The following is a 12,191-nucleotide window of genomic DNA, read 5'->3' as shown; positions in this document are numbered from 1 at the left end:
TTAAAGATCCATTTATTTCCTATTGGTACAATACCAGGAGGCGGATCAACTAGAGTCCAGACTTGGTTGGTATACATAGAATCCATTTCGGATTTCATGGCTCCAAGCCATTTCTGTGAGTCAATGTCTGACATTGCCTCATTGTAGTTCGAAGGGTCTTCAATATCCTTACAATCACTTAGGAGATTTAACTCTCCTTCGTTTTCATGAAGGAAACCGTAATACCTCTCAGGCATTCTTCTAACCCTACTTGAACTACGCGGAGTTTGTGTCATATCAGTTTGTGGATCTGGGATTGCATTCAGTTCAGTGTTGATTTCTAGCTCTTTGGACAATTCCTTGAGTTCTATCTCATGTCCCCCTTTCCCATCAAGAGTGTATTCTCTTTCCAAGAAGGTAGCTGACCTTGCGACGAACACCTTTTGCTCGTCGATGTGATAGAAGTAATATCCCATAGTTTCCTTGGGATACCCGATAAATCTACACTTCACTGACCTTGCATCTAGTTTATCCACATCTTGTCTTTTGACATATGCTGGACAACCCCAAATCTTGATATAACCAAGACTTGGTTTCTTCCCAAACCACATTTCGTATGGAGTTTGTGGAACAGACTTGGAAGGCACTCTATTTAACAAATGAATTGCTGTTTCAAGTGCATATCCCCAAAAGGATATAGGTAAATCAGTATAGCTCATCATGGAACGAACCATATCCATTAAGGTTCGATTTCTCCTTTCAGAAACCCCATTATGTTGTGGAGTCCCTGGTGGAGTCCATTGTGATAAGATGCCATGTTCCTTGAGGTAATCAAGAAACTCTGTGCTTAAGTATTCACCTCCTCGATCGGATCTAAGGATTTTAATACTCTTGCCTGTTTGGTTTTCAACTTCATTTCTGAATTCCTGAAACTTTTCAAAAGATTCAGACTTATGCTTCATTAAGTATAAGTACCCGAACCGTGAATGATCATCAGTAAAGGTAATGAAGTATGAATAACCTCCCCTTGCGTTTGTAGACAAAGGTCCACAAACATCTGTGTGGATTAACCCCAACAACTCTGTAACTCTTTCTCCTTTTCCTGTAAAAGGAGACTTGGTCATTTTACCTTGTAGATAAGATTCACAAGTAGGCATAGGAGCAGGGTCTAAAGATCCAAGGCATCCATCTTTTGCCATCCGGTGAATCCTATCTTGGCCAATGTGTCCAAGTTTGAGGTGCCACAATTTAGTTGAGTTATCCACTTCTCTAGGCCTTTTAGCTCTAGGTGCATCTTTATCTATACAGTTAATACTACCATTCATTTCTAAATGAAAAAGACCATCAATCAAATTTGCATAAGCAATAATTCGATTATTATGTGAAATAGAACAAAGTAGTTTGTCAAACAAAACAACAAATCCGTCTCTTAAAAGCATAGAGACAGATATTAAGTTCTTTACACAACCAGAAATGAAATAACAATTATTCAAATTCAGGGTCTCCCCGGAAGGTAGATTGAGACGATAGGTGCCTACAGCTTTGGCAGCTACCTTAGTGCCATTACCCACAGTTAGCACCATTTCTCCTTTTCCGAGTCTTCTACTTCCTACTAGTCCCTGCACACAATTGCAAATATGTTGACTAGCTCCTGAATCAACTATCCAGGTAGAAGTATTAACTGTAAAAACTGATTCAAGAACAAGAGTGTTACCTTCCGAAGGCTTGTTCTTTAAGCTTGCGAGGTAATCCTTGCAATTTCTCTTCCAATGTCCATCCTTTCCACAGTGAAAGCAAGTTCCTTTCGGTTCCTTGCCTTTCTTTGTTATTTTTCTTTCCTTGGGTTTTAGAAAACCTTTCTTCTTCTTTCCCTTATCCTTAGCTTTCGGTTTGGATTTGGAAGAGGAGGAAGAACTCTTTTCAAACACCGCAACTGTCCCTTTCAGCCCTTTATCCTTTGAGATATTCTTTTCAGCTACTATAGCCATATTGAGTAGCTCAGATAAAGAACTTTCCATCTTTCCCATATTATAGTTCATAACAAATTGGGAAAAATCTGATGAGAGGGACGAAAGAAAAAAATCTTGTTGAACTTCAGCATTAAATGGACAATCCAATTTTTCTAATTTCTCAAGCAATGATATTATCTTGAGACCATGCTGATTAACCGGAGTCCCTCTTGTCATCTTTGTGTTGACAAGTTCACATATTGTATTGAATCGCAAGCTACGAGTAGCTTCACCATAAAGTTCATTAAGGTGAAGCAATATGGAAGCACAATCTTCCATATCTTCATGTTGTTTTAGTAGCTCATCATTCATGGATGCTAGTAAGTAACATTTACCTCTACTATCATCCTTAACATGCTTCTCATAAGCAGTTATCTCTTCCTGAGTAGCTTCTTCGTCAGGAGCAATATGTGGTGGGGCTTGTGTCAACACATAATCAATCTCATCCATTTTAAGGACAAGTTTCATTTTGCGAAGCCAACCCGGATAGTTCGTGCCATCAAGGATGTAATTGTTAAGTATCGATGAGATTGGGTTTTTAACGGCCATTTGAAAATTCTGCAACAACGTAAAAAAAATTTAGTTTAGATTAATCTTCTACCAAAAACTTAGGGTCTTTAAGTCATGATGGTAGCTCCCACTATTTTTGGCAAATTTCATATCCCTCTTGAAATCCGAGAGTTTCCGTTGAAACTCTTAGTGGGGATGGGAGTCTCATTTTCATATAGTTTTCCTCAACCTAACAGTTTGTTGGATTGCTATCTTACTAATGAGAGGATACTCTTATCCAATCACATCATTCATGTGAATACCCATCACTATGGCCTCTAGAGAACTAGACCTCAACCTAACAGTTTGTTGGTTTCGTTCGTCTTAGTTAAGTTATTCCCACCATGCTTGTGGGTATAGGGTTTCAAGCATGACCTCAACCTAACGATTTGTTGGCCACACTCGTTATCTATCCGCACTACATCAAGTATGTGTAATAGGCTTCCCTTGGATGGTTACAAGTACTGGATGTTGCCTCACTGAGGTACAACAAAGTGTAAATGTGCCACCCAATAAGAGACTACCACGGTGGAAGGCCACAAAATAGCATTCAAAATGCCATTTCGCTTATCAACTTAATATTGCTTTGAGGGTAGTTGAATTGGTCTCATTTTAATCCAATTTTAATCCTGTTAAAATTACCTATCTAATCTCATTAAATGGTTCCCAATGCAACATATTAGTAGCACATAATACTCCCACTAAATATTTTAGAAACCATTTGCTTAAGATAGCGAGAATATATGGTGCTACTAATTGGTTAATTATTGTCATTACCGAACATTCAAATTGCGTTGGGCTTAGAGGATGATTATGGACTTTCTTGTTGATCCAACACGAGCCACCATGTTGGATCATGGTCTTGGAAGGTGATTCATTTTAATTACGCACGCATAAAAAATAAATTAGGCATGAAAGCCATTTCATTATTACATAGCCAAATAAATTAGGCATGAAAGCCATTTCATTATTACATAGCCAATCAAAAACGAATACATATCCAATAAGCGGCCAATCACATAGCTCAATTGTTTGGTCTAAGTCCATAACCATCCTTTAATTATTTAAACGCTTTAAACAATTAAACTAGCAATGTAAATACATGCTCTTGGGTTGCATACATATGTGGGTTTAATTCAAGTGGTAACCATATTCAAAATAAATTTACCATGGAGTGAAAACGTTTTACTACAATAGCAAAAGTAATTGTGGAAATCTATTGGACATAGTTACACTTATCATATATAGTAATTAGGTCCAAAACTATTCAACAATTAATAATGGATCCAAAGTTGATCCACTAGGGTGTGGGGTTAAAGCATGCATTTGTATAATACAAAGTGGTGATCATGATTATTCCAACAAGGTGAATAATCATGAATGTGACTAGGTAGGCCAACCACACTCACCAAAGTAATCAAAATTAATTTTAGTGTGGTGGGTAAAAAATTAGTGATGGGAATAATTTGAACAACTTTTGCATTTTATATCAAATCACCATAATTTAAATCTAGATAGCCCCACACACTCACCAAAGTAATCTTATTAAATTTAGTGTGGTGGGTAAATGTTTATTAAGTGGAAACATTTTTGAAAAACTTTTAATTTTATAATAAAACACCATCATCATCTTTTGACCTATTTTGGTGGAAAATTCCACTAAACACAATCATCAAAATTAGTCACCTAACTTATGGATCAAAAAGATCCCATAACAAGAACATCAAGAACACCAAGAACATGCATATGAACTTATATGAATGTTCATGCTATTTCCGGAAAAATCCATATTCCATTTTAACCATCTCATGCTCTTAATATCATATATTTCATGAAGTTAAAATCATGGGGTTTTAATGCAACTATGCTCTAATGTTCATACATACATATATGCATACAAAGAGAGCATCAATCATCAAAACATAAATCCGGAAATTCAAAATCCCAAACAACCCCTTTCACTCCATTTGATTTACATTCAATCATATCAAAATAAATCAAGTATAACCATTATACTTTTAAATGAATTTATAACCCACATATGCATCTCTAAACCCTAGAATCATATCAAGTTCATGACCTATGGCTCTGATACCAATTGTTGGTTTTAAAACATTTTTAAGAAGTTGATTTGAACATTAAACATACAAATTAATCAAATTAATTGCAGCGGAAGAATAAGGTGGTTGTTTAAATTCAAAACAAAACTTCTTCCAAGTATCTTAAGCCATGAACATTGATATGTTTTTCATAAATGAAAATTCAAGAGAAAGGATAAGATATAATTACCCTTGAAGCAATTATATGAACCAAGTTGTGTTTTGGTCTTCTCTTGATGATTTCCCTTTGTTGATCTCCTCTTGATCTTTCTCCTCCTTGTGAGCCACAAAAGTATATGGCCTCTAAGTCTCCACACCAATGGAACCTTGAGATGAGAAGAAGTATCTTGAGAATACAAGGATGCTAGTGCAAGATCCTCAAGATTGGTTTCAATCTAAACCCCTTTGAAAGATGATTGTGTTTCACTCTTGAAAACTCACAATTGTCTCTCTTTGATCTCCCAAACCTATTTGGTTGATGTTGGATTGTGTTTGTGTGTAATTGAGCTTATAGAAACAATTCCCATACACCTTTACTTAAGCATTTTCGGCCAAACCCCATTGGGCTTCCAAAATTGGGCCTTATGACACTTAAGCCATAATTTAGGTGTCTTAAGTCCATGGGCTTGATACCCAATCATTTGGGCTTCTCATTAACTATTACCGAGGCCCAAATACATTTTTACACGTAGTAAATCATCCACATCAAATCAATCAAATTGATTTCCTCATTCTCATTTGTATTACTCAAAGTTAACCATTTAAGGTGTGCGATCCATTAGGTTCTAATTTAGCAAGGCAGTGGGAATACATTAGAACTCTTTCTAACCAACTGGAATTAAAACCCCCTTTTAATTCTTCCTTTATTTGGATCGATCACAATCAATCCTAGGACTTCCACAAGCCAAGAGTGACATCTAGCAATATATCATGGCTACCCAAGCTAATTAGAATAGATGAAGAACCTATTCAGTTGGAATTGCAATGCAATACGGTCCTTCTCTTATACAATGTTTCCAATCATATTGTTAGGGTACGGATTGATAATGTCAAACCCCTAATATGATTAAACTCATATGATTCAATAGAACACAATTAAAAAACACTTTCTAAATCATGTTCAAGTACTTCGGCCGAAGATTCACTGAATCATATCTTGAAACATTCTCCTTTCTTTATCAAGGTAGAGATTCCTTATTGTACATTCACATGCCTCTATGATGAATTAAGAGATCCCAATAACACATAAGGAAAATCTTTTACGACTTGCCTTTGTGAGCTATCAAAGATAAATAACGCATCACAAGACAACCATGATGCCTCAGGTCTAAGGACTAATTTGCATTATTGCAACTATGAGTTCTCGTTTGACATATAGATAAATACTCCATACGAGAACTCCGGTTGATCGCGTTCAGTGTACTCATTCACTAATGAGCACCCACATACTTGTATTAGTGTCAACTACACAAATGGTTTGAGACCAACCATCCTCATCATTGAGCATACATAGTATGTGCCAATCTTGACGGTTTATCAATGCCCATTTGATAACCTTATGATTAGGAACATTTTGGGATACTACAGTTAGAGATTAAAGGTCTCCCGAATCTAAACTTCTTTAGATTACTTTATCTCTTATTTAGTACACCCTGGACTTTTGTTTCTTTACACGACATAAAAGATAACAAAATAATATTGCCCTTTATTTATCATATACGAAATGTATTCTAAGGAGATTACATCAAATGTATTGGCTCTTAGGGCACATTTCTAACAATAATATGTTGGGAGGAGTCAATTGGTGAGTTTTGAGTGAAATCCAATCGCAAGAAGTATGGAATACACCAACCACTCCAATTAGGAACGATCTGCCGTTGAACTTGAATTGTCCAATTTCTCACACCTATTGATTTCGGATCGAGCCCCAAACTTGGGCAACACAATAATATGGTGGGAGGAGTCATTTGGTGAGTTTTGAGTGAAATCCAATCGCTAGAAGTGTGGAATACACCAACCACTCCAATTAGGAACGAACTGCCGTTGAACTTGAATTGTCCAATTTCTCACACCTATTGATTTCGGATCGAGCCCAAAACTTGGGCAACATCATAATATGGTGGGAGGAGTCATTTGGGGAGTTTTGAGTGAAATCCAATCAATAGAAGTATGGAATACACCAACCACTCCAATTGGGAACGAACTGCCGTTGAACTTGAATTGTCCAATTTCTCACACCTATTGATTTCGGATCGAGCCCAAAACTTCGGCAACATCATAATATGGTGGGAGGAGTCATTTGGTGAGTTTTGAGTGAAATCCAATCGCTAGAAGTATGGAATACACCAACCACTCCAATTAGGAACGAAGTGTCGTTGAAATCGAATTAACCAATTTCTCACACCTATTGAAATCGGATCGAGCCCAAAACTAGGGCAACATCATAATATGGTGGGAGGAGTCATTTGGAGAGTTTTGAGTGAAATCCAATCGCAAGAAGTATGGAATACACCAACCTCTCCAATTAGGAACGAACTTCCGTTGAACTTGAATTGTCCAATTTCTCACACCTATTGATTTCGGATCGAGCCCAAAACTCGGGCAACATCATAATATGGTCGGAGGAGTCAATTGGTGTGTTTTGAGTGAAATCCAATCGCTAGAAGTATGGAATACACCAACCACTCCAATTAGGAACTAACTGCCGTTGAACTTGAATTGTCCAATTTGGAACACCTATTGATTTCGGATCGAGCCCAAAACATGGGCAACATCATAATATGGTGGGAGGAGTCATTTGGTGAGTTTTGAGTGAAATCCAATCGCTAGAAGTATGGAATACTCCAACCACTCCAATTAGGAATGAACTGCCGTTGAACTTGAATTGTCCAATTTGGAATAGCTATTGATTTCGGATCGAGCCCAAAACTTGGGCAACGTCATAATATGGTGGGAGGAGTCATTTGGTGAGTTTTGAGTGAAATCCAATCGCTAGAAGTATGGAATACACCAACCACTCCAATTAGGAATGAACTGCCGTTGAACTTGAATTGTCCAATTTGGAATAGCTATTGATTTCGGATCGAGCCCAAAACTTGGGCAACGTCATAATATGGTGGGAGGAGTCATTTTGTGAGTTTTGAGTGAAATCCAATCGCTAGAAGTATGGAATACACCAACCACTGCAATTAGGAACGAACTGCCGTTGTACTCGAATTGTCCAATTTCTCACACCTATTGATTTCGGATCGAGCCCCAAACTTGGGCAACATCATAATATGGTGGGAGGAGTCATTTGGTTAGTTTTGAGTGAAATCCAATCGCTAGAAGTATGGAATACACCAACAACTCCAATTAGGAATGAACTGCTGCTGAACTTGAATTGTCCAATTTCTCACACCTATTGATTTCGGATCGAGCCCAAAACTTGGGTAACATCATAATATCGTGGGAGAAGTCAATTGGTGAGTTTTGAGTGAAATCCAATCGCTAGAAGTATGGAATACACCAACCACTCCAATTAGGAACGAACTGCCGTTGAACTTGAATTGTCCAATTTGGAACACCTATTGATTTCGGATCGAGCCCAAAACTTGGGCAACATCATAATATGGTGGGAGGTGTCAATTGGAGAGTTTTGAGTGAAATCCAATCGCTAGAAGTATGGAATACACCAACCACTGCAATTAGGAACGATCTGCCGTTGAACTTGAATTCTGCAATTTCTCACACCTATTGATTTCGGATCGAGCCCAAAACTTGGGCAACGTCATAATATGGTGGGAGGAGTCATTTTGTGAGTTTTGAGTGAAATCCAATCGCTAGAAGTATGGAATACACCAACCACTGCAATTAGGAACGAACTGCCGTTGTACTCGAATTGTCCAATTTCTCACACCTATTGATTTCGGATCGAGCCCCAAACTTGGGCAACATCATAATATGGTGGGAGGAGTCATTTGGTTAGTTTTGAGTGAAATCCAATCGCTAGAAGTATGGAATACACCAACAACTCCAATTAGGAATGAACTGCTGCTGAACTTGAATTGTCCAATTTCTCACACCTATTGATTTCGGATCGAGCCCAAAACTTGGGTAACATCATAATATCGTGGGAGAAGTCAATTGGTGAGTTTTGAGTGAAATCCAATCGCTAGAAGTATGGAATACACCAACCACTCCAATTAGGAACGAACTGCCGTTGAACTTGAATTGTCCAATTTGGAACACCTATTGATTTCGGATCGAGCCCAAAACTTGGGCAACATCATAATATGGTGGGAGGTGTCAATTGGAGAGTTTTGAGTGAAATCCAATCGCTAGAAGTATGGAATACACCAACCACTGCAATTAGGAACGATCTGCCGTTGAACTTGAATTCTGCAATTTCTCACACCTATTGATTTCGGATCGAGCCCCAAACTTGGGCAACGTCATAATATTGTGGGAGGAGTCAATTGGTGAGTTTTGAGTGAAATCCAATCGCTAGAAGTATGGAATACACCAACCACTCCAATTAGGAATGAGCTGCCGTTGAACTTGAATTGTCCAATTTGGAACACCTATTGATTTCGGATCGAGCCCAAAACTTGGGCAACATCATAATATGGTGGGAGGAGTCATTTGGTGAGTTTTGAGTGAAATCCAATCGCTAGAAGTATGGAATACACCAACCACTCCAATTGGGAACGAACTGCCGTTGAACTTGAATTGTCCAATTTCTCACACCTATTGATTTCGGATCGAGCCCAAAACTTGGGCAACATCATAATATGGTGGGAGGAGTCATTTGGTGAGTTTTGAGTGAAATCCAATCGCTAGAAGTATGGAATACACCAACCACTCCAATTAGGAACGAAATGCCGTTGAAATTGAATTGACCAATTTCTCACACCTATTGATTTCGGATGGAGCCCAAAACTTGGGCAACATCATAATATGGTGGGAGGAGTCATTTGGAGAGTTTTGAGTGAAATCCAATCGCTAGAAGTGTGGAATACACCAACCACTCCAATTAGGAACGAACTGCCGTTGAACTTGAATTGTCCAATTTGGAACACCTATTGATTTGGGATCGAGCCCAAAACTTGGGCAACATCATAATATGGTGGGAGGAGTCATTTGGTGAGTTTTGAGTGAAATCCAATCGCTAGAAGTATGGAATACACCAACCACTCCAATTAGGAACGAACTGCCGTTGAACTTGAATTGTCCAATTTGTAATAGCTATTGATTTCGGATCGAGCCCAAAACTTGGGCAACGTCATAATATGGTGGGAGGAGTCATTTGGTGAGTTTTGAGTGAAATCCAATCGCTAGAAGTATGGAATACACCAACCACTCCAATTAGGAACGAACTGCCGTTGAACTTGAATTGTCCAATTTCTCACACCTATTGATTTCGGATCGAGCCCAAAACTTGGGCAACATCATAATATGGTGGGAGGAGTCATTTGGTGAGTTTTGAGTGAAATCAAATCGCCAGAAGTATGGAATACACAACCACTCCAATTAGGAACGAAGTGCCGTTGAAATCGAATTGACCAATTTCTCACACCAATTGAATTCGGATCGAGCCCAAAACTTGGGCAACATCATAATATGGTGGGAGGAGTCATTTGGTGAGTTTTGAGTGAAATCCAATCGCTAGAAGTATGGAATGCACCAACCACTCCAATTGGGAACGAACTGCCGTTCAACTTGAATTGTCCAATTTCTCACACCTATTGATTTCGGATCGAGCCCAAAACTTGGGCAACATCATAATTTGGTGGGAGGAGTCATTTGGTGAGTTTTGAGTGAAATCCAATCGCTAGAAGTATGGAATACACCAACCACTCCAATTAGGAACGAAATGCCGTTGAAATTGAATTGACTAATTTCTCACACCTATTGATTTCGGATCGAGCCCAAAACTTGGGCAACATCATAATATGGTGGGAGGAGTCATTTGGTGAGTTTTGAGTGAAATCCAATCGCTAGAAGTGTGGAATACACCAACCACTCCAATTAGGAACGAACTGCCGTTGAACTTGAATTGTCCAATTTCTCACACCTATTGATTTCGGATCGAGCCCAAAACTTGGGCAACATCATAATATGGTGGGAGGAGTCATTTGGTGAGTTTTGAGTGAAATCCAATCGCTAGAAGTATGGAATACACCAACCACTCCAATTAGGAACGAACTGCCGTTGAACTTGAATTGTCCAATTTGTAATAGCTATTGATTTCGGATCGAGCCCAAAACTTGGGCAACGTCATAATATGGTGGGAGGAGTCATTTTGCTGAGTTTTGAGTGAAATCCAATCGCTAGAAGTATGGAATACACCAACCACTCCAATTAGGAACGAACTGCCGTTGAACTTGAATTGTCCAATTTCTCACACCTATTGATTTCGGATCGAGCCCAAAACTTGGGCAACATCATAATATGGTGGGAGGAGTCATTTGGTGAGTTTTGAGTGAAATCAAATCGCCAGAAGTATGGAATACACAACCACTCCAATTAGGAACGAAGTGCCGTTGAAATCGAATTGACCAATTTCTCACACCAATTGAATTCGGATCGAGCCCAAAACTTGGGCGACATCATAATATGGTGGGAGGAGTCATTTGGTGAGTTTTGAGTGAAATCCAATCGCTAGAAGTGTGGAATACACCAACCACTCCAATTAGGAACGAACTGCCGTTGAACTTGAATTGTCCAATTTGGAACACCTATTGATTTCGGATCGAGCCCAAAACTTGGGAAACATCATAATATGGTGGGAGGAGTCATTTGGTGAGTTTTGAGGGAAATCCAATCGCTAGAAGTATGGAATACACCAACCACTCCAATTAGGAACGAACTGCCGTTGAATTTGAATTGTCCAATTTGGAGTAGCTATTGATTTCGGATCGAGCCCAAAACTTGGGCAACGTCATAATATGGTGGGAGGAGTCATTTGGTGAGTTTTGAGTGAAATCCAATCGCTAGAAGTATGGAATACACCAACCGCTCCAATTAGGAACGAACTGCCGTTGAACTTGAATTGTCCAATTTCTCACACCTATTGATTTCGGATCGAGCCCAAAACTTGGGCAACATCATAATATGGTGGGAGGAGTCATTTGGTGAGTTTTGAGTGAAATCCAATCGCTAGAAGTATGGAATACACCAACCACTCCAATTAGGAAAAAACTGCTGCTGAACTTGAATTGTCCAATTTCTCACACCTATTGATTTCGGATCGAGCCCAAAACTTGGGCAACATCATAATATGGTGGGAGGAGTCAATTGGTGAGTTTTGAGAGAAATCCAATCGCTAGAAGTATGGAATACACCAACCACTCCAATTAGGAACGAATTGCCGTTGAACTTGAATTGTCCAATTTGGAACACCTATTGATTTCGGATCGAGCCCAAAACTTGGGCAACATCATAATATGGTGGGAGGAGTCATTTGGTGAGTTTTGAGTGAAATCCAATCCCTAGAAGTATGGAATACACCAACCACTCCAATTAGGAATCAGCTGCCGTTGAACTTGAATTGTCCAATTTGGAACACCTATTG

The sequence above is a fragment of the Prunus avium genome, chromosome 1, assembly GCF_965620075.1.
Source record: "Prunus avium chromosome 1, drPruAviu1.hap1.1, whole genome shotgun sequence".
Taxonomy (NCBI): Eukaryota; Viridiplantae; Streptophyta; class Magnoliopsida; order Rosales; family Rosaceae; genus Prunus; species Prunus avium.
Note: the sequence above shows the minus strand (reverse complement) of the source record.